At 45.5% G+C, this 20,505-nt stretch overlaps 1 pseudogene; it reads left to right on the top strand.

Moving 5' to 3' along the window:
• The first annotated feature begins 13,397 nt into the window (after positions 1–13,397).
• LOC134734773 (cytochrome c oxidase subunit 7B, mitochondrial-like) lies at positions 13,398–13,639 on the top strand (annotated as a pseudogene).
• The last annotated feature ends 6,866 nt before the right edge of the window (positions 13,640–20,505 follow it).

Genomic DNA, 20,505 nt, shown 5'->3' with positions numbered 1-20,505 from the left:
TGACTTATCCAAGATCACTAAGTAGTGGCTGTGTTTATTCTAGTTAGAAAACCTCCTGAACTCACTACCTTATGAGATTTCCATTAGAACTTTAATTGCAATTGGCTTAGAGTATTCTAAAGCTGAATGAAGAGCATTCTAAAGCTGAATGAAGAGCATTCTAAAGCTGAATGATGAAATGGGGAGAGATAAGCAGGAATTCTAAACTACTTGGAAACTATATGATCCCCTAAGCAACCTCGACCCAATGCCTTGGGGATGGGAAAGGATACTGAGATCAATCGTTTTATCTACTTTCGTGGGACACATGTGGGGGGCAGCAGTGTCCCCGATCTAAAATCCACCAGGTGCCTCAGAGGGTTCTGCAAGTCTTTTCCCAAGATAGAGCATCCCCTGGAGGTGGGAAACTTGTAATGACACCTTCCTTTACCTCACTCCCCATTAGTATCACCTGGGGAATCCAGTCTAGGGATGGAGGAACAGGGTCTGATGAAGGGATTGCAAAGTCTGGCTTTGAAAACAGCTTTAGAATGCTCTAAGCCAATTGCAATTAAAGTTCAATGGAAATCTCATAGGGTAGTGAGTTCAGGAGGTTTTCTAACTAGAATAAACACAGCCACTACTTAGTGATCTTGGATAAGTCACATACACACACAGGTATAACTGGTGGCTATTTTGTCATGATGCACTTCTCTACCTGACTCTCCAAAGCCTACTGTCATAGCTGGGTGCTCTGCTGAGTCCACTACCCTGTGCTGCCTACTAGCAAACAGCAACCTGGCTTTTCAGATAGCATAGTTCAGAGTACCCACACATCTTGCCACCATGCATGGGTGCCCCACTTTGCTTGACCTTCTCCTGGGGTCCCTTTGAGGCATTCAGAAACAGGAACATAGTTGTCCAGAGTTAATCATGAAGATGGCTGTATGGCTGTAACTGAGAGCTGTGGCGGGGGACCATGAGTGGGCTCTGTGCTCAGAAGCCTGTGTAGCAGATCTGTTGTTCAAGGGCAGAAGGGGCCGGGGAGGAAGGCCAGGCAAGTAAGACACTTTTGCCCTCCTTTTCTTTCTTCACCCTCATTAGTCAAAGAAGTTCTCCAAAACAGCAAACTTTTCTTAAACCAGGACTCTGCATATGGGCCAGGGAACTGAGATATATCCAAAATATCAAGCGTTACCAGGTGCTTAATTTGCAATATGAGGAGGAGCTCCTTGGAATCTCATTTTCACGGGATGAGAATGGTGCTGGTATAGGTAAAAATTCATGAGAGGGAGAGGAGCTGGAGAAGCCCTTCTCACCACACAGCTACTGAAGAGATCTCTTTGCCTGAGACAGGCCATAAGCACCTGGATTGCTCCCAGGGCTGCAAGCTTATTCACCTCTGACTCACAGGATGACTGTGATTAAATTTCATTATCCATTCAGTCTCCACGTCTAGAGGTTTTTGGCTTTAGGTAGGCTATAAGCTTCAGCTCCTCTAAAGGGTTTTTGACTAATGTGCACTGTCATTGAATCACAGTAGATTTTCACACATTCATAATTACTCCTCTGAAGCAGCACATATTCACTGTTATCTCCAGATAAGAGGAGCAGAGAGAACAACAATGTCAATTCACTCCTTTCTTCTAAGAGATGGATGCAATTTGTGACCTAGTTTTTTGAGTACGCTGAATTCCCTTGAGGCTGAAGAAAAGAACACAGCTTTGAAAGGCTGAAGTGAGGATCAAATGAGAAAATAAAATACGTTGCCATAGACCCCCCAGGACTCCCTCACACTAATGAGGGGTACTGCAGGGAAGTCAGGGGGTGGTTATTCACTGTGCTATGCCCAGTGATACACATAAAAACAGAAAAAAAAAAGTGCATATAGGAGATAATGATGAATCCTGTTATTATACTGCCTAAATTTGTAATGGAATAGATCATTTTGATTTTCAATCTGCCTGAGTTTCTTATTAAGAGATGCCTAACTTATATGTCAGTTTTAAATTATGGATGCCAAGTACAGGGTAATAGTAAAATTGGGTTTCCAGAGGATGTACAAATCCATTTAATATTTGGGGGATAAAAAGGTTAAATAGCTACTTCTATGTTTAGGCTGAGCCAGGAATAAAACAGACAGGAAAACTAGTGTTCTATGAGTGATCAAAGAAGCCCACATGATGGGGTCTATACCCATACTCACACCATTCAATATCCCCAATCTACATTTGAGTAACTGATTTTCCAAACATCTAAATGCTACAGGGCAGTTCAGTATGGGGTCTATATGCTTTCAGTAACCTCCTCTTCCCCATACATTCCCTTCCAAGCTAAGCTGCTTCTGTCAGTAGGCATGGAAATTTTGCTATGTAATTGGGAATGTAGAAGGAAATTCTGGTTAGAGAAAGAGGGACAAGGTAAAGATGGAGAGAGACAGAGGGGATGGTACAGAATCTTTTTCTACATTTCTTCATCCGTGAGAATGCATACCTTGACCTCAGCATCCCAAATGCTAATATTTGCTGTTTTACAGTCAAGAGATATTACTAGCAGAAAGGAGATACTCTAGCAAGACCTATTCTTTTTTTTTTTTTTTTGCGTATCAAACATATTAGGAAGGTTGCACATGGGAAGTCGGGGAATAGAAATGGGGGGTGGGAGTTAAAATAAATGAGAGAGGGACTTTATATGGATCAGTGATAATAACTCAATCCTCTATTTGACAAAGAAGAGGGAGAAGGAAGAGGAAGAAAAAGAAAGTGGGATAAAGGATCAGAAAGGGAGGAAAATAGAAAAAATTAGAGTATGACTCCAGGGTAGACCTGTTTTGTTGTCACTGAGTTGGTTGGTTGGTTTGTCTGTTGTATTCTTCATGTTTCGCCAAGTTGGCCAGACTGGTCTCGAACTCCTAGCCCGAAGTGATCAACCCGCCTCGCCCCCCAGAGTGCCGGGACCACAGGCGTGAGCCACCACGTCCAGCCCCCACATTGCTTCTGGCCTCCGTGGTAGACCTCCCAGACGGAGCGGCCAGGCAGAGGAGCTCCTCACTTCTACCCAGACACGGGGCGGCCGGGCAGAGGCGCTCCTCACTTCCCAGACGATGGGTGGCCGGGCAGAGGCGCTCCTCACTTCTTCGCGGATGGGGCGGCCGGGCAGAGGCGCTCCTCACTTCCCAGACGGGGCGGCCGGGCAGAGGCGCTCCTCACTTCCCAGACGATGGGTGGCCGGGCAGAGGCACTCCTCACTTCCCAGATGGGGCAGCCGGGCAGAGGCGCTCCTCACTTTCCAGACGATGGGTGGCCGGGCAGAGGCGCTCCTCACCTCCCAGACGATGGGTGGCCGGGCAGAGGCGCTCCTCACCTCCCAGACGATGGGTGGCCGGGCAGAGGCGCTCCTCACCTCCCAGACGATGGGTGGCCGGGCAGAGGCGCTCCTCACCTCCCAGACGATGGGTGGCCGGGCAGAGGCGCTCCTCACTTCTTCCCGGACGGGGCGCCCGGGCAGAGGCGCTCCTCATTTCTTCCCGGACGGGGTGGCCGGGCAGAGGCGCTCCTCACTTCCCAGACGGGGCGGCCGGGCAGAGGCGCTCCTCACTTCCCAGACGGTGGGTGGCCGGGCAGAGGCGCTCCTCACTTCCCAGACGATGGGTGGCCAGGCAGAGGAGCTCCTCACCTCCCAGATGGGGCGGCCGGACAGAGGCGCTCCTCACTTCTTCCCGGATGGGGCGCCCGGGCAGAGGCGCTCCTCATTTCTTCCCGGACGGGGCGGCCGGGCAGAGGCGCTCCTCACTTCCCAGACGGGGCGGCCGGGCAGAGGCGCTCCTGACTTCTTCCCGGAGGGGGCGGCCGGGCAGAGACGCTCCTCACTTCTTCCCGGACGGGGCGGCCGGGCAGAGGCGCTCCTCACTTCTTCCCGGACGGGGCGGCCGGGCAGAGGCGCTCCTCACTTCTTCCCGGACGGGGCGGCCGGGCAGAGGCGCTCCTCACTTCTTCCCGGACGGGGCGCCCGGGCAGAGGCGCTCCTCACTTCTTCCCGGACGGGGTGGCCGGGCAGAGGCGCTCCTCACTTCTTCCCGGACGGGGTGGCCGGGCAGAGGCGCTGCTCACTTCCCAGACGATGGGTGGCCGGGCAGAGGCGCTCCTCACTTCCCAGACGGTGGGTGGCCGGGCAGAGGCGCTCCTCACTTCCCAGACGGTGGGTGGCCGGGCAGAGGCGCTCCTCACTTCCCAGACGATGGGTGGCCGGGCAGAGGCGCTCCTCACTTCTTCCCGGATGGGGCGGCCGGGTAGAGGCGCTCCTCACTTCTTCCCGCACGGGGCGGCTGGGCAGAGGCGCTCCTCACTTCTTCCCGGACGGGGCGGCCGGGCAGAGGCGCTCCTCACCTCCCAGACGATGGGTGGCCGGGCAGAGGCGCTCCTCACTTCCCAGACGGGGCGGCAGGGCAGAGGCGCTCCTCACTTCCCAGACGGGGTGGCCGGGCAGAGGCGCTCCTCACTTCCCAGATGATGGGTGGCCGGGCAGAGGCGCTTCTCACTTCCCAGACGATGGGTGGCCGGGCAGAGGTGCTCCTCATTTCCCAGACGGGGCGGCCGGGCAGAGGCGCTCCTCACTTCCCAGACGGTGGGTGGCTGGGCAGAGGCGCTCCTCACTTCCCAGACGGTGGGTGGCCGGGCAGAGGCGCTCCTCACTTCCCAGACGGTGGGTGGCCGGGCAGAGGCGCTCCTCACTTCTTCCCGGATGGGGCGGCAGGGCAGAGGCACTCCTCACTTCCCAGACGGGGTGGCCGGGCAGAGGCGCTCCTCACTTCCCAGATGATGGGTGGCCGGGCAGAGGCGCTTCTCACTTCCCAGACGATGGGTGGCCGGGCAGAGGTGCTCCTCATTTCCCAGACGGGGCGGCCGGGCAGAGGCGCTCCTCACTTCCCAGACGGTGGGTGGCCGGGCAGAGGCGCTCCTCACTTCCCAGACGGTGGGTGGCCGGGCAGAGGCGCTCCTCACTTCCCAGACGGTGGGTGGCCGGGCAGAGGCGCTCCTCACTTCCCAGACGGTGGGTGGCCGGGCAGAGGCGCTCCTCACTTCCCAGACGGTGGGTGGCCGGGCAGAGGCGCTCCTCACTTCTTCCGGGATGGGGCGTCCGGGTAGAGGCGCTCCTCACTTCTTCCCGGACAGGGCGCCCGGGCAGAGGCGCTCCTCACTTCTTCCCGGACGGGGCGGCCGGGCAGAGGCGCTCCTCACTTCTTCCCGGACGGGGCGGCCGGGCAGAGGCGCTCCTCACTTCTTCCCGGACGGGGCGGCCGGGCAGAGGCGCTCCTCACCTCCCAGACGATGGGAGGCCGGGCAGAGGCGCTCCTCACTTCCCATACGATGGGTGGCCGGGCAGAGACGCTCCTCACTTCCCAGACGGGGCGGCCGGGCAGAGGCGCTCCTCACTTCCCAGACGGGGTGGCCGGGCAGAGGCGCTCCTCACTTCCCAGACGATGGGTGGCCGGGCAGAGGCGCTCCTCACTTCCCAGACGATGGGTGGCCGGGCAGAGGCGCTCCTCACTTCCCAGACGGGGCGGCCGGGCAGAGGTGCTCCTCAATTCCCAGACGGGGCGGCCGGGCAGAGGCGCTCCTCACTTCCAGACGATGGGTGGCCGGGCAGAGGCGCTCCTCACTTCCCAGACGGTGGGTGGCCGGGCAGAGGCGCTCCTCACTTCCCAGACGGTGGGTGGCCGGGCAGAGGCGCTCCTCACTTCCCAGACGGTGGGTGGCCGGGCAGAGGCGCTCCTCACTTCCCAGACGGTGGGTGGCCGGGCAGAGGCGCTCCTCACTTCCCAGACGGTGGGTGGCCGGGCAGAGGCGCTCCTCACTTCCCAGACGGGGCGGCCGGGCAGAGGCGCTCCCCACCTCCCAGATGGGGCGGCGGCCGGGCAGGGGCTGCAATCCCAGCACCCTGGTAGGCCAAGGCAGGCGGCTGGGGGGCAGAGGCTGCCGCGAGGCCAGACCACGCCATCGCACTCCAGCCCGGGCAACACCGAGCACTGGGTGAGCGAGACTCCGTCTGTAGTCCCAGTACCTCGGGAGGCTGAGGCGGGGAGAGCACTCGGCGTCAGGAGCTGGCGACCAGCGTTGCCAAGATGGCGAACGCGTGCCTGCAGCGAAAAGAGAAAAGGCAGGCAGCGGTCGCGCGCGCCGGCAGTCGCAGGCAGTCCGCGGCGTGGGCAGCAGCAAGCGGAGTAGATTGTAGCCTGGGCCAGAGAGGGAAAGAGAAAGAAAGAAAGAGAGAGAGAGAGAGAGAGAGAGAGAGAGGGAGGGAGGGCGCAAGACCTATTCTTATCTTTCCATTTTGCAGGAGGCCGAGAAGAAGGAAGTGATTCCAGAAAGGTATCACCATTCCTCAGTTATGAAACCCAAGTGAGACCACAATATCCTGACTTCCAGCCTAGAGCTATGTCTTCGCGGGAGCATATACACTGGGAACGGGAACTCTCACAGGTAAGAAAATCCTTCAAGCTCCAAATAAATGAAATAGAAAATATGCATGTTCAATAAGTGGCAGGATAATGAAGAAACAGTTGTTTTCTGTCTATACTAACACAACTTAGCAGCTTTCCAAAGTGCTGATGAAACGGTGGCAAGGTTCTGGAATAAAAAATGTATATTTTTATATGACTAAAATATGTATGGCCTGAACTGAAAAGCAGCATCACAACTCCCATAAAGCGGGAATTTCATACAAGATGAGTAGGGTGAAAGTGGGGGTGAAATGACAGATTGTGCGGCCAACTACTTATTTCTACTTGAGGATGGCCTTACTACTTCCTCTCTAAAATTAAACCTGTTCAGTGTATCAGTAAAGCTAAATTGATCTGAGTTGCTATGGGAACACAGAAAGGAGTTCCTGGAAATGTAATAATAATTGCTGTCATCTAAAAGGGCAGTAGCTTTCTACTTCGATATCCTCCCATATGTCTGCATTAAGCTGACATTAGCAAATGGGTGTCAAAAGTCATTTGCATGCTAATTGCTAAGAGGATAACTTGCAGTGTTGGGCGCTGCTCTACTGAGCTGATTTGCTAAAGGAAAAGTTTTTCATTGTTTTTCCGGATTCAAATTCTTTTTGCATGGTATGGTTTGGCTGCCTGGGAAAGAATCCAAATGTTACCTCTCTCACAAGACACACATCTGAGGGCCCATGTAGGTCAGGATAAGAGCTACACATTTGCATGTGATCAGAATATAGAGCTTGGTTTCTTAAGCTTGACAAACATCTGACAAACATTGGAAATTTCATAAGCATCTTTACTTGGTGAATTGTTTATGTTTTAGAGGAGGTAGTAGGGAAATGGAGTGCTCATGATTTCAAGAGTCAAAGAATCAATGGAATCAGAATCATGAACCTGAAAAATGGCCTAAGGGAATCTGCTGGTTGGTCCCTTGCTACTCAAAGTATGATCCACTCATCAGCAGCACTGGCATAATCTAGAAGCTTGCCAGTGATGCAGAATCTCAGACCCCGCCCTAGACCTAATATATCAGAATCTACACTTTAACAAGATCCCTAGGTGATTTGTTTGCACATTGAAGTTTGAGGAGCATTAGTGTGGTCTAATGCTTTTACAAATAAGATGACTGAAGCCTGGAGAAGAGAAGTGACTTGCTAATGTCTTGTTGAAGATTAATAATGGCACCAGAACAAAACTCCAGTGTCTCTGAGAGTAAGACTTCTGCCATTACTCCGCGTAGCCTCTCAGAAGCTGTGGTTGGGGCAGGATGTTAGAAGTGGCATCCAACAATTTCTGACTTTGTCCCTAGTTTTATGCCATCCCAGGCACTGTCCCTTTTCCAATTTCAAATTTGCACATATTGCTGGCCCTGGTAATGTGCTCAGACTGGCCAATTTGAGTGCCAGTTTTGGGAGTGCTCCATTGTCCTGTGAAAGTAGCTGATGATAGTTGCATTCCAAGTGAAAGAATAGATCTCTAGTCTTTGCCTTTCCTGTCTCCTCTTTCAAGGCCTCCAACAGGGGCCATCAATATGTCTTTGTGAATTACTCCAAAGAGGAATGTTTCTCCCATTTTCTAAAAGCTAGAAGCAAGGTCTTTTTCTGATAATTATAGGAATAAACAAGTGAGAACCAATAGGGAACCTAAAGAAGTATCAGATGCTTCCTGCCTCCCCAGGGCTCTTATGAGCAAAGCTCTCCTAGGCTAGAGCAAGCCTGGGTCCGTGTTCCATGTTTCACATATGAATCAGTGTAGACTGTGATTGTTTTTGCATCTCCCTTAATACCCTTTACTCCACCTCACCCAAAAGATAAGCCTATTAGAAAGTGACATACATCCTGCTTCCATATACAAGAGATGCCTGAGAACACAGTAATTTCCTGTCACTCTTAAAGCCTAGGATGAACTTGGCATGCCTCATTTCTACTATCCTACTTCTCACATAAATTTCTGTGTTGACTGTTCTAGGCCCATTAATCTTCACATTATTTTCGGAACCCAATTCATTTAATTCCCAATTTCTTATTTTTGTTCTAGCCATTTGTTTCTGACATCTACTGCTGCATAACAAATCACCCCTAAAACTTAGTGGCTTAACACAAGAATAGTTTTTATTATCTCTCATGAGTTTATGAATTGACTGGGTGTCCAGCTGGACATTTCTTCTCCACATGGAGTCTGCCGGGGCTGTAGTTATCTGGTGACGTCACTGGTGGGAACATTTAAGATGGCTCATTCACATGCCTTGGCAGAGCTGGGTTCATCTGGGATGTTGATAGGGCTGAGTCTCTCTCTTTCTCTCTTAACTTGGCCTCTCTAGATGTTCTCTCTAGCAAGGTAGACTTCTTATATGGCAGCTTAGGGCTCCCAAAACCACAAAAGCACAGTTTCCACACCTTATTATGGCTTCAGTCCTGAACAGGCACCATATTAACTCCACCATTATTGTTGGTTAAAGTGAGTCACAAGAGAAGCCCAGAGACTACCAACCACAGGATTCTCAAAGAGCCTGCAGGGAAAACAAAGTTTCCTTCCTTTTGCTAATTATTATCTCTTATCTGCTTCAAAACCAGGGGGACTCTTAATCTAGAAGTCTGTAAGTACATTTCAAGAGAGTCTATCAGTATCTAAAAATTGTATTTTTAAACATATTTTGAATCGTAATGCATATGTGCACTTTTCTAGGTAAAGGATCCCTGGAATTATTGTGCTAAACAATTCTAAAAATCAGATTCTCAAAGGGTGGGTCTATGACCCAAAGAAGGCTGCAACATTGGAATGAATGAATCATACCTGATTCTACATGCCATCTGCCCAATAATTATGTGTCGTTGTGGGTCTTTTGAAGATATGTGGTTTGCGCTTATAATGCCTCCCACCAACTAGTTTTGAAATTCTGCTAAGGCAAGAGTCATATCTCTTCTTTATCTCAAGACTCCCTAGTTTTTAGCACTGTCTTTTAAATAATATTAATGTATGCTGCATAATACATGTAGACTGATTTCCTATGAAGGGTTTATCTGAGTCTTTGTGTAAGAAGAATGTAGACACAATAACCATGACTAGCATCATTCTTACCGTATATAGTCTCACCCCTTTCAGTTTAAAACGCTTTCATGTGTCTTATTTGATACTTATCTAATATGAGTCTGTAAGGTCAGTAGAACAGATGTTATCATGATATTATTTTTTGTGCTAAGGAAACTGAAGTTTGCATAATCTCTCTCAAAGATTTAGAGCTAGTTAGAGAAGGAACTAGGGCCGAAGTCCAATACTCCTGATTTCCACTGACCCTGGCTGTGCAGCATGAGCCACTGCGATGAGAAGGAGTGAGCACAGCGAGATAGATGTAAAAAACTAGAAGAGCAAAAAGAGTAAGAATTCAAGCTTTAGCATGCATCAGGATTACTTGGAGGGCCTGTTAAGCTACAGATTGTTGGCCCCATCAACAGAGTTTCTGACTCACTAGGTGGGGACAGAGAGTTTGCATTTTTAATAAGTTCCTAGGTAATGCTGATGCTGCTGGTCTGGTCTAGGGATCACATTTTGAGAGCCACTGGTCTAATCTGTAGTCACATATGATAAGAGAAACTTCCCTGAGCCCAGTGCTTCCATTAATATGCATTCATTGATGATCCAAATATGGTTGTCACTCATTTCTGGTCTATATTTTTTACACTCAAAAGTGAGTAATTAGAAACTCTCCCTCATCCAAAATGAACACATACCAGCACCCTTACATACTACCCTCTGCTCTGAAATGAAGGAGATCACCCTGGTAGTCAGACGCCACAACAAAAGTCCTTCACTTTTCATTGCCCTTAGAAATCTGCAATAGGAGAGTCAAGAGGAAAGGTCCATAAAAGAAAAGTTAATAACATGAACCTTTTAGAATGGGGAAATGAGTGTACGCATCATCCACTTACCACTGACAGGGAATAGTTAACTGCATCAGAATTCAAGAATTATGCTTATCGGGTTATTTGGATCTTAATAATAATATAACAGAATATATCAAGAGCTAATTTTTAAAAAATACATATTTACTTTACATGAAATTATTTTATTACCAGTTTTGTAGAAGAAGTGTGTCCTCTTTATTTCTTAATAAGCATATTTAGGTGCTCTCTTACAATCCCTCCAGAAGCAGGTCTTGCGCAATGCCCGTCTTTGAATTCAAAAAAAATTCCTGAAAGACTTATTGAGGCTGGTGAACTGATAAACTCTTCATTAATGAAAAGCAGAAATGAAATTGGCCCAGTGACATGGCATTATGGAAACCTTCCTTTTTAGCCTTAAGGTCATCTTGCAGAGCACAGAGCATACTTTGGGGGGCAATTACTGTCCCTTGCCCCTTTAAGGGCTCAGGCTGTCACAAGATTGTGGAAAGCATTTATCATTTGCATTGGGAAAGGTTAATGTATTCTTCCCAAATATAAGCTCCTGTTTATGCAAAAGCATGTCTCTCCTATTTGCCCTGCCAGAGCTCTGATCCAAGCTCGTATTTGAAAATTGATGGTCTCAGGTAGATATTAAAGGATTTCTAGGGCAGAACACGCTCTTGTTAATGCAATAGGGAGGAGTCTTATGTAGTCAAAATCATCTGGAATTGAATTGGTCTTTATCAAATAGAACACTTAGATTCCTATTAAATGTTCCTGTGTGGTTAGGGAAATGGCAGTTCTTCCAGAACTGCAGGCAAGAACTCTTTACCCTTTTACGTAGAGCATCTAGGAGTGGCGAGGACTGCTAGACCTGTATGATTGCTTGTTAACAGAACCGTCAGCCAGGTCAGGATGACTTATGGGCCTTCCCCTAGCCAGGTCCACCACTAAGAGTCCAGGGATAGAAAGAAGGAATTTTTAAAAAGACATACTTTCCAGATGAGAAAACTGAGGCATGTTAAAAAGAGATGGCTTCAAATTGTCACAGTTACAATTTAAGATAGAGCCAGACACGCACAATTTCCATTAGTTGCTTCTGACAACAAACATTTGAGAATGTGATCATTTTAGAGCATGTAGTCAAATATACTCACTTAACGAAGTAGAAAATTAAGGTTTCACAGCACCTAAGACACACGGCTAGTTAGAAGCAGAGTCTGGACAAGACGTAGGTGTCTTGACTCTGAGTTCATTGCTTAATCCATGCCTCTCTTTCTCTGGGTTTAAAATAATTAGTTACGAGAAAGCTGATTTTGTAATCAAACAGATAATTTCATGGTGTGACTTAAAGAAGTGCTGGGTAAATCCTTTGTTCCAAAATTCTATCCTAATGCTTATTAGTTCATTATTGGAGTTTTACTCTTTGGGTCTCAAAGCCTTTCGTTCTCAGTTTTTCTGTGCCAAACTCTGGGAGACCTAAGTCTTACCAACTTTCACCTTATATCATTGCTAATCATCAGCAAAGAGCAAGACCCAAAAGGAACCAAAATGGTACCTCTAAAGGGGCCCAACGACAGCCAAAATGAAAAAGAAAACAAATAGGTAGGGCCAAAACAGATCTCTCACGTTCTGTAGTTTTCTTCTCTTTATGTTCTGCTTGGTGGTAAAACCTAAGCCTCTGAGAAGCCTAGGCTCCCTCAACAAATAATCTTGACTTCCATTGGCTTCATCTGCCTATTGTTCTGAGCTGCTTGACCACAGAGCAGGGTTTCTGTGGAGGCTGAATTATGAGTCTCTCTGGTTCAGGCCCAGGAACTTTATAGAATGTGAGAGTCCCTGAACAGGGCATACTGTAGCTGTCTCTCTGCTCCTACATATTTACACTTACCCAAACATGTAAACTGCTTTCAATTATTATCAGGGAATCAAAAAGAAAACACTTATCACTAAAGGGTAATATGAGGGGTGGGTACGGAAGAAGGGAATCCCTTTGCTGAGGGAGTTGAAGAAGGTGTTTATAGACTGACAGCATATTTCTATTCTGTTCTATTTTATTACCAATTAACTAAATCATCTTTTCCACAGCTGTATGCTCCTCGGACTCTAGTTAACCTACAGCAAAAGAATCCCACTAAGTCACTGCTCAAAGTGTCACCTCAATTGGCTGTATGGTGACTCTGCTGGTCATGAGTGCTCACATGTTTCTATAGGATGGCCCAAAATTTTAGGGACATTTTCCCCTTTTTGTTTAAGTCCTCATCTATCCTGAGCATTCAGATGATGGAGTAAGAAACAATGGCAGGTAAAAAAACAAGCACGGGAAGGTAGAACCAGATTCAAGTTCAGAGTCTTCGCCCACTTGCTGGGTGACTTACCCATGCATGTCCTTCAACTAAGATGTAAGCATTTACTATATTAGAGCCATTGTTCTTAGTACTGTTGCCCAAATCTACCAATAACTATTTCCTCATGTGTAAAATGGGAATCATTTATTATTTTATCAATACTTTGTAGGACGCTCTAGCGATTAAATGAGACAACATGTGAGTTCCTTATCTACTGTAGGCACACAATAAGTAACAAGTATTATTTTGGTGGTGCATGTTATTTTATCCTTACAAGTGAAGTTTGAAAGCAGGGTGCAGTGGCTCACGCCTGTAATCCCAGCAGTTTGAGAGGCCAAGGCAGACGGATCACTTGAGGTCAGGAGTTCTAAACCACCCTGGCCAACATGGTGAAACGCTGTCTCTACTAAAAATACAAAAAATTAGCTGGGCATGGTGGTGGGTGCCTGTAATTCCAGCTACTTGGGAGGCTGAGGCAGGAGAATCGCTTGAACCTGGGAGGTGGAGATGGCAGTGAGCTGAGATCACGCCACTGCACTCCAGCCTGTGCGACAGAGGAAGACTCAGTCCCAGAAAAAGAAAAAAAAAAAAAAGTAAAGCATGAGTGGCTTTTGCGTTTCAGCACTCTTCAAAGGTACCCGAAGTGAATTTGCACCAAAGCAGCAGCTATATTTCCTCAGTTCTATCTTCACCTTCACAATGTTTCCCTTGGTCAAAAATTCACTAAGTCGTCTCCATGTTCCAAGCATTCCGCAAACAATGGCAAGCAGAGCCACCAGAAACCTACATCTGATTTTCATGACAAAGACCGTAATGCTGTATTAGTTAGTGAAGACACTGTCTGTATTGCTGTATGGATATATGTAGCAACACAAATCAGAATAAAAGGGAACCTGTCCCCTGTTGGCAGAGTCACCCTAAAGGAATAGAGAGATCAGTAATCATCCCAGCTGGTATAGTACTGAATTGTTTAAAAAAAATACCTCATAATCGACGCCAAGTGAAAGCACTGTATACCCTTAAGATACGGCATTATTGAAGAAATAAATTTGAAACCTTCAAAAACAAACAAACAAAAATGGTAAAGTCTAAGTTCTGCCTAGACCATGAGCTTGTTGAAAATCAGAGTCAATGTCTCACTCATCTTTGTTTTCCAACCCGTCAGAGTAACTTGCACATATCAAGTTCTCTATCCATCTTTGTGGAAATTAATAGATTGTTAGAAATTAATAGATTGTTTAGTAATAGAGAAATACATAATTTCTCAATTCAAAGAAGTCACCGAGAACCTGGGAAAAAAGTAAAGAGTGTGTGTGTGTGTGTGTGTGTGTGTGTGTATGTGTATGTGTGTGTGTGTGATGAGGGATAAGACAATAGGGGAGGCTGGACGCGGTGGCTCACGCCTGTAATCCCAGCACTTCGGGAGGCCGAGGGGGGTGGCATCATAAGGTCAGGAGATCCAGACCATCCTGGCTAAACCCCGTCTCTACTAAAAAAAATACAAAAACTTAGCAGGGCGTTGTGGGGAGCGCCTGTAGTCCCAGCTACTCGGGAGGCTGAGGCAGAAAAATGGCGTGAACCTGGGAGGCGGAGCTTGCAGTGAGCCGAGATCGCGCCATTGCACTCCAGCCTGGGCTACAGAGCCAGACTCCGTCTCGAAAAAAAAAAGAAGACCATAGGGGATACTGTGAAATCTCTATCAAATTCCCTACCATCCACAAGTTAAACATTTAGTTTGCAGAGACAGTAAGTCATTAAATAATTCTTTCTAGGTCATTGTGGACTATTTACTGTTCCATTTTTTTCACATGTGATTAATCTGAATGTGCAAATTAGGGATTTCAATGGGATTTGACTCACTTCCAGAGTCCTTGATTTCTTGATGATATTTTTTCTTAAATGAGGACCCTGCCTCCTTGTTTCCCACCCGCTCACTCTGTGGTTACCTTAAGTAATGAAGCCACATGGGAACACATCAGAGATTCTGATTCGTAATGCATCTGATTCCTTCCTGTTTGGATCAGTTTCTCGGCACCCAGTTCATTTCTGAAAGCACATCAATTCCAGGATGTGCAAGACCCTGGGACAGAGTATTCTCTCTCGCTGTCTGCTAATGAGATAAGTGCCGCAAGTTAACAGGCGGCCACGGGAATAACAACAAGCACTCCAGTATGCATTTCCTCTAATTACCCATGTTTGTGTTCTTGCTAATTTGAGAGGGATTTCTGTGATGAGGCAAGGCCTCATTCCTTTTCCTCCCTCCCCTAACGCTGGCCTTCTAAGGAATATCTATAAAAGTTCCTCCTCTGCTGGTAGGACTGTAGCACTAATTAAAGCACTGTGGACTAACATGGCCATCTGGATCCCATCTGTTGTTCTTCCAGAGACTGAGAGGGCAGCATGGAGGGCCAGAGTTGATCACTAGTTGATCAACTAACCTTCATCTCTGGTACTTTACACCTTAGTGAGAAGGTCAGAGGTCAAGAGGGCACAATTGAATGCCACCTATGGGGCAGTGGAAGCACTTCCTCTGTTATATTGGTACATTTACATGGACTCAATTATACCAAGTCTTTACAATAGATTTAGTGCCATGTGGATCCTACAGATGGCATAAAAATAATATATGACATGGAGGCTGGCAGAGAGAGAGAGAAAGAGCAAGGACAGAGTCTTCAAGAAGAACAAGATCCATGTGGGCTTATTTCTATACCTCCAATAGCACCCTGTAGGAAGTAACAAGAGTGACTCGCTATTAACACCTATCATATACCAGGTGATTCTTCTAAGCCTTGTATGACCTAAATGTCAGCCCCTGACTGTCCCTAAGTTCTCCAGCTTTTTGAAGTCATCTTGTCTTTTAACATTTAAGTAAAAATGGGCTTGAATGTCCATCTTATGTACATTAGGAAACTTGGGGTCCTTCTCAATATCTCCAAGCGTTCTTAGGGTGCTCATATTCCTTGTAACTCCACCTGTTTCTGAGTTCCTTCTCCCAAATAATGTATTTGATATTGCCTTGCATTTTATTATGAAAATTGGCAAGCAGATGCAAAAGAAAAGAGTGCAATCAATCAGGTACTTAGCTTCGACAAGGGCCAATGTGTGATTAAAATTTTAAATCAATATCTGTCACTTCCTACCATAACTGGATCATTTTAAAGAAAATCGTAGACACATTATTATTCCCAGGAGTAATAATACTTCATTCGTTAAAAATTCAGCGTGTATGGTGAACAGACTGTAAGGTGATTCTCACCATTCCTATTTTCTGGTGTTTGTACTTTTATGTAGTTCCCTCCTTATGAGTGTGGGCAGAACGTGTGACTTCCCCCTAACCAATTGTGTGTACATAAGACTGTAATATCCACCCTTCTAGGAGATTCTCTCACTTGTTGATTGGAAAAAGCCAGCTGCCATGTTGTGAGTGTCTCATTTAAAAGGGCTATATGGCAAGGAACTGAGGGCAGCCTGAAGCTAATAGCCAGCAATAAACCAAGATCCTCAGTCTGGTAGCTTGCAAGGCACTGAATTCTGCCAACAACTGCGTGAGCTTGGAAGTGGATCCTTCCTCAGTTAAGCCTTGGACCAGACCCAAGCCCTGTTGGACGCTTTAATTACAGCCTTGCAGAGAACCCAGCTAAGGCATGTTCAGACCTGATCCACAGAAACTGTGAGATAATCAATGTGTGTTGTTTTAAGCCTCTAAGTGTGTGGCAATTTGTTACACAGCACTGGTTAGCTAACACAGATACGTAGACAGCTGGTAAAGCATTATTTCTGGATGTGTCTGTGAGGGTGTTTCTGGAGGAGATTGGCATGTGAGTCAGTGAACTCTATGGGCAAGAGCTGCCCTCAATGTAGGTGGGCACCATCCAATGTTGTTTTGTTGTGTCTAGGGGATACATCAAAAAGGCAGAGGAAAGATGAATTCACTGTCTCTCTCCTGAAGCTGGGGGTACTTTTATCTCTTGCCGTTGGACATCAGAACTCCAGGTTCTCTGGCCTTTGGTCTCTGGGACTTGCACCAGCTACCAGCTTCTCAGGCCTTCAGCCTCAGATTGAGAGTCACACCATTAACTTGCCTGGTTTAAAAGCCTTTGTACTTGGACTGAGAAACACCACCAGCTTCCCTGGGCTTCCAACTTGCAGGTGACATATCACGAGACTTCTCAGCCTCCATAATTGCATGAGCCAATTCTCCTAATAAGTCCCCTTTCACGTATCTATTTATCTACATACATATATCCTATTAGTTCTGTCTTTCTCAGGAACCCTGACCAATATAGTATGTATCTCTAAAAGATAAGGACATCAAAATTATTACCACGTCTAAAAATAAAAAGATTTCTTAACGTCATGAAATATCCAATTGCTCTCCAAATTTTCACGATTACAAAAGTCCACATGTTGCATTTAATTTTAATGTCTCTTAATTCTCCTTTAATTTTGAGATTACCTTTTAAGTAAGGCAGTTTAGCTACCTAGTTTCACTCTAGCCCATCCAAGGTGTTTCCAAAAACCTCACCTTCACACTAACTACATCCATAATAAGCTGCTTCTTAAACAATGAGAGCTCTCACTCTCAAAAAGGAATTCTAAGCATACCTCTTAAAGTAATAACCTATTATATCTCTACTAAGTTTATAATCATAAAGAATGTGGGTATTTGCATTCTCATTTTACAGATGGGAAAATTAATGTAGGTAACACATATAGAGAAGTAATAAATAGCAATGGTTTCCAAGAATGATGACGATTTCAGTGTGAAACAGAGAGTAGCAGTGGCAAGAGATAGAGCTAAGTAAAAGTGGATGGTGAAGGGCCCATTCTGCCTTGTTAAAAGGTTTGAACCCACCCTATAGACAATGAATCACTCAGTGAATCACTGAGCAATTTTAATTATGGAAGCAACGTGATCAGATTTATATTTAAGGCAAGAGGATTGGTGGCAATGTAGAAGGCAAACACAAGTCAGAAAGAGTTAGAAGTAAGAAAAGTGAGTAGTCTGAAGAAATTGGCCACATAAGAGATGAGGGGGCTGGAATGACTATGCATCTTATTCTGAAATATGTCTCTTAGGTAATTGATTATTGATACCCCACATCCAAATAGTGGAACAGTTAACTGAGATGTCAGAGCCAGCCTTTTCAACACTCCTAGAGAGAAATTTTGCAAAGACACATCTCTTGTACCTCCATGGACTTTTAATACAGATATGTTTATCATAAGATAACCTTCTAAAGAGCTCACTATAGCGTATGATCAAACTCCTTATTGTACAGTCAGGAGGAATAAGCCTTGTTGAAGGAGCTTACCCAAAGTTACAAGTTGGGACAAAATTTTTCCTTCCAATTCACTGCTGTTCTTACTAGAACTGTTTTCTCCAGCCTCATAGAAATTCTGAGAAACAATTAGGCCCACACTATCATCAACAGGCAAATATGTGTGCCTGACCAGACAGACAGACAGGTATTTTGAGAGAGGCCAGGAATGAAGCTGGTGAAGAGGCCCAGAGTTTCAATCCTATTCTCACTCAAGATTCATCACCCTCATCATCTTTACCATAAGGAAGAGGGCATTTAAAAGCACAAATGAGATTGTTAGTGATAAAAAAGTACTTATACACCAGTCAATTCCATCCGCCATTTTGCTGAGGCTCAAAGAGGTGCAGTGACTTATCCTCGGTTACGTATGCAACTATTGCAGAGCTGGATATTGGACTTAGGCCTCCTGAAGCCCAGCACTGAGCCTGCAAGAGCATTCCCAACTCCTGTCTTTCTGCTCAATACATGGGGAAGAGATGAACAATTCGGGCTACTCAAAATGTGGTGGGCATTTGGGCTCTGGGGAGAGCTTCAGCATCTCTTCTCTCTTTTCATGTTCTCCAGCTCCTCAAGCAACATACACACATATCATAAAGATCACCAGCCAGCTACTTTCTGTCTTGAAAAATTTTTATGATAAGAGTTTTCTAATTAGGGAAAGCCATAGTTCATACACAAAACACAAATTACTAGGCTCTTTGTCTTTTTCAGAAGATGTATTAATCCATAAATAAACATACTCTGTTGCCAAGTCACTACCATACTATATCACATGGCCAAAGGATGCCAAAAGCTATGAGCTCTTGGTGAATACCAGCTATTGACAGCCAGGTGCTGGATCTTAACCAGAGGCATTTGTATAGATGGTTAAGTGTATGGGCTCTGGTCAGTGGTCACAAAGTTCCTGGGTTCAAATCTCAACACCCCCAGTTACTAGTTATGTGACCTTGGACAAGTTAATTAAAATCTCTGTATTTCAACTCCTTTATCTGTAATATCGAAATGATTTTTTAAATTACCTATCTTCTGGGTCTATTGCAGAATTAAATAAGATAATCCATATAAGGCACTATATGTGAATTTTTGCATGTAGTGAGCACTCGAACCAATAGAGTGTATTTCCTTTTGAATGTAAGAAATTCACAGAGACAGCTTCTCTATAATAAAGGTAAGAATCAAAACTGAGTTTCTATAAATTACTTTATATTGCTTAGAGAAAGAAGTCATGGCAATAGATTGAATATATTTTAATTTAAAGTAGAAAATTATATAGGAAAAATAGATATATCTTCCAGAGCTCAGTCTCAAAGGCCACATTTTCTTTTGAGTATTTTAACCTCCAAAACATACTTAGTATATGGTGAAATTGCCTACTTCTGGGTTGAGTAATGTGAGCTATCATTACCATGGTAACAACAAGGCCAATAACTTTAACTCCAGTCATAGTAGCTACAATAAAGGGGAATCAGTTTGGAAATAATTAGAATCCATCCTTTTTGAGACTGAAATTCATTGCCTTTAAGACTCAATCAGCATTCCTGGTGGTAGTCTGGAATCAGCTTAAATCAAGATACATCTATCTTCAAAAAGAATATAGGACAAGAAATCCAAAATAGGAAAAAAATCAAATCATCTGATCTTTCTGGTGCATTTACTAGTCTGATGAGTCATAAGAAAATAATAACCCAGAGGTTAGAAACAAAGACATAAGCACAATTCCTTTCATTCCATCGGTAAAATTGAATTATAGTGAGTCCCAAACTTTTTTTCATAAAAACAAGGCAAATGGAACCATTTTTAAGTTGAAAGTATTGACCCGTTGTGTTTTTCCTTCTACAGTTTTGTGGATTTCAAAATTATAGAATTATATTATGAGGAATCTTTCAACATGATTTTATAGATTTAACAAAAGTCCAGAGGGATATGTGCAACTATAGTCCTAGTACCTACAAAGGATCCACGTGAGATTAGAACTCAAGTCATAATTTTCTGTCTCGTCTACTATATTAGGCTACCCTTATGGAGAATCCAACATTTCATGTTATGCTTCAATAAAACTTTTCTATCTAGTAAGGAAGTAGAGATAATTATTAAATCACTTTCCAACTGCCCTACAGCACGGGAAAAACAAATAGTGATGAGTGGGTGTTGACAGCATCTCAGAAATGCCTGAAGATGCCTATGATTTGAGAGAGGCTAAAATCCTGTTACTTAACACTCCAAGGCATATTTATATTCTGCAATTATTCTTCTCCACCCTCTAACTTCTGCTGAAAAGGGTCCCTTCTGGGTAGCTCACTTTCTGTCATTAACATCCTTCCAAACTTTCTCTCCTCTCCCACCGCATTTTCAAACATCTTGCCAAAGGGAGATGCCAATTAAGAGAGTCCTGGCTGTTCGAAAGAGGTTGAAGGGCTCACACTCCATTCAGGCGTCTCTGCTCCTCAGCTGCAGGAATGGGGCTCTTTGGGAGGTAAGAG

Source organism: Symphalangus syndactylus, chromosome 12 (genome assembly GCF_028878055.3).
Source record: "Symphalangus syndactylus isolate Jambi chromosome 12, NHGRI_mSymSyn1-v2.1_pri, whole genome shotgun sequence".
Lineage (NCBI taxonomy): Eukaryota > Metazoa > Chordata > Mammalia > Primates > Hylobatidae > Symphalangus > Symphalangus syndactylus.
This window is presented reverse-complemented; position numbering and strand designations above follow the sequence as displayed.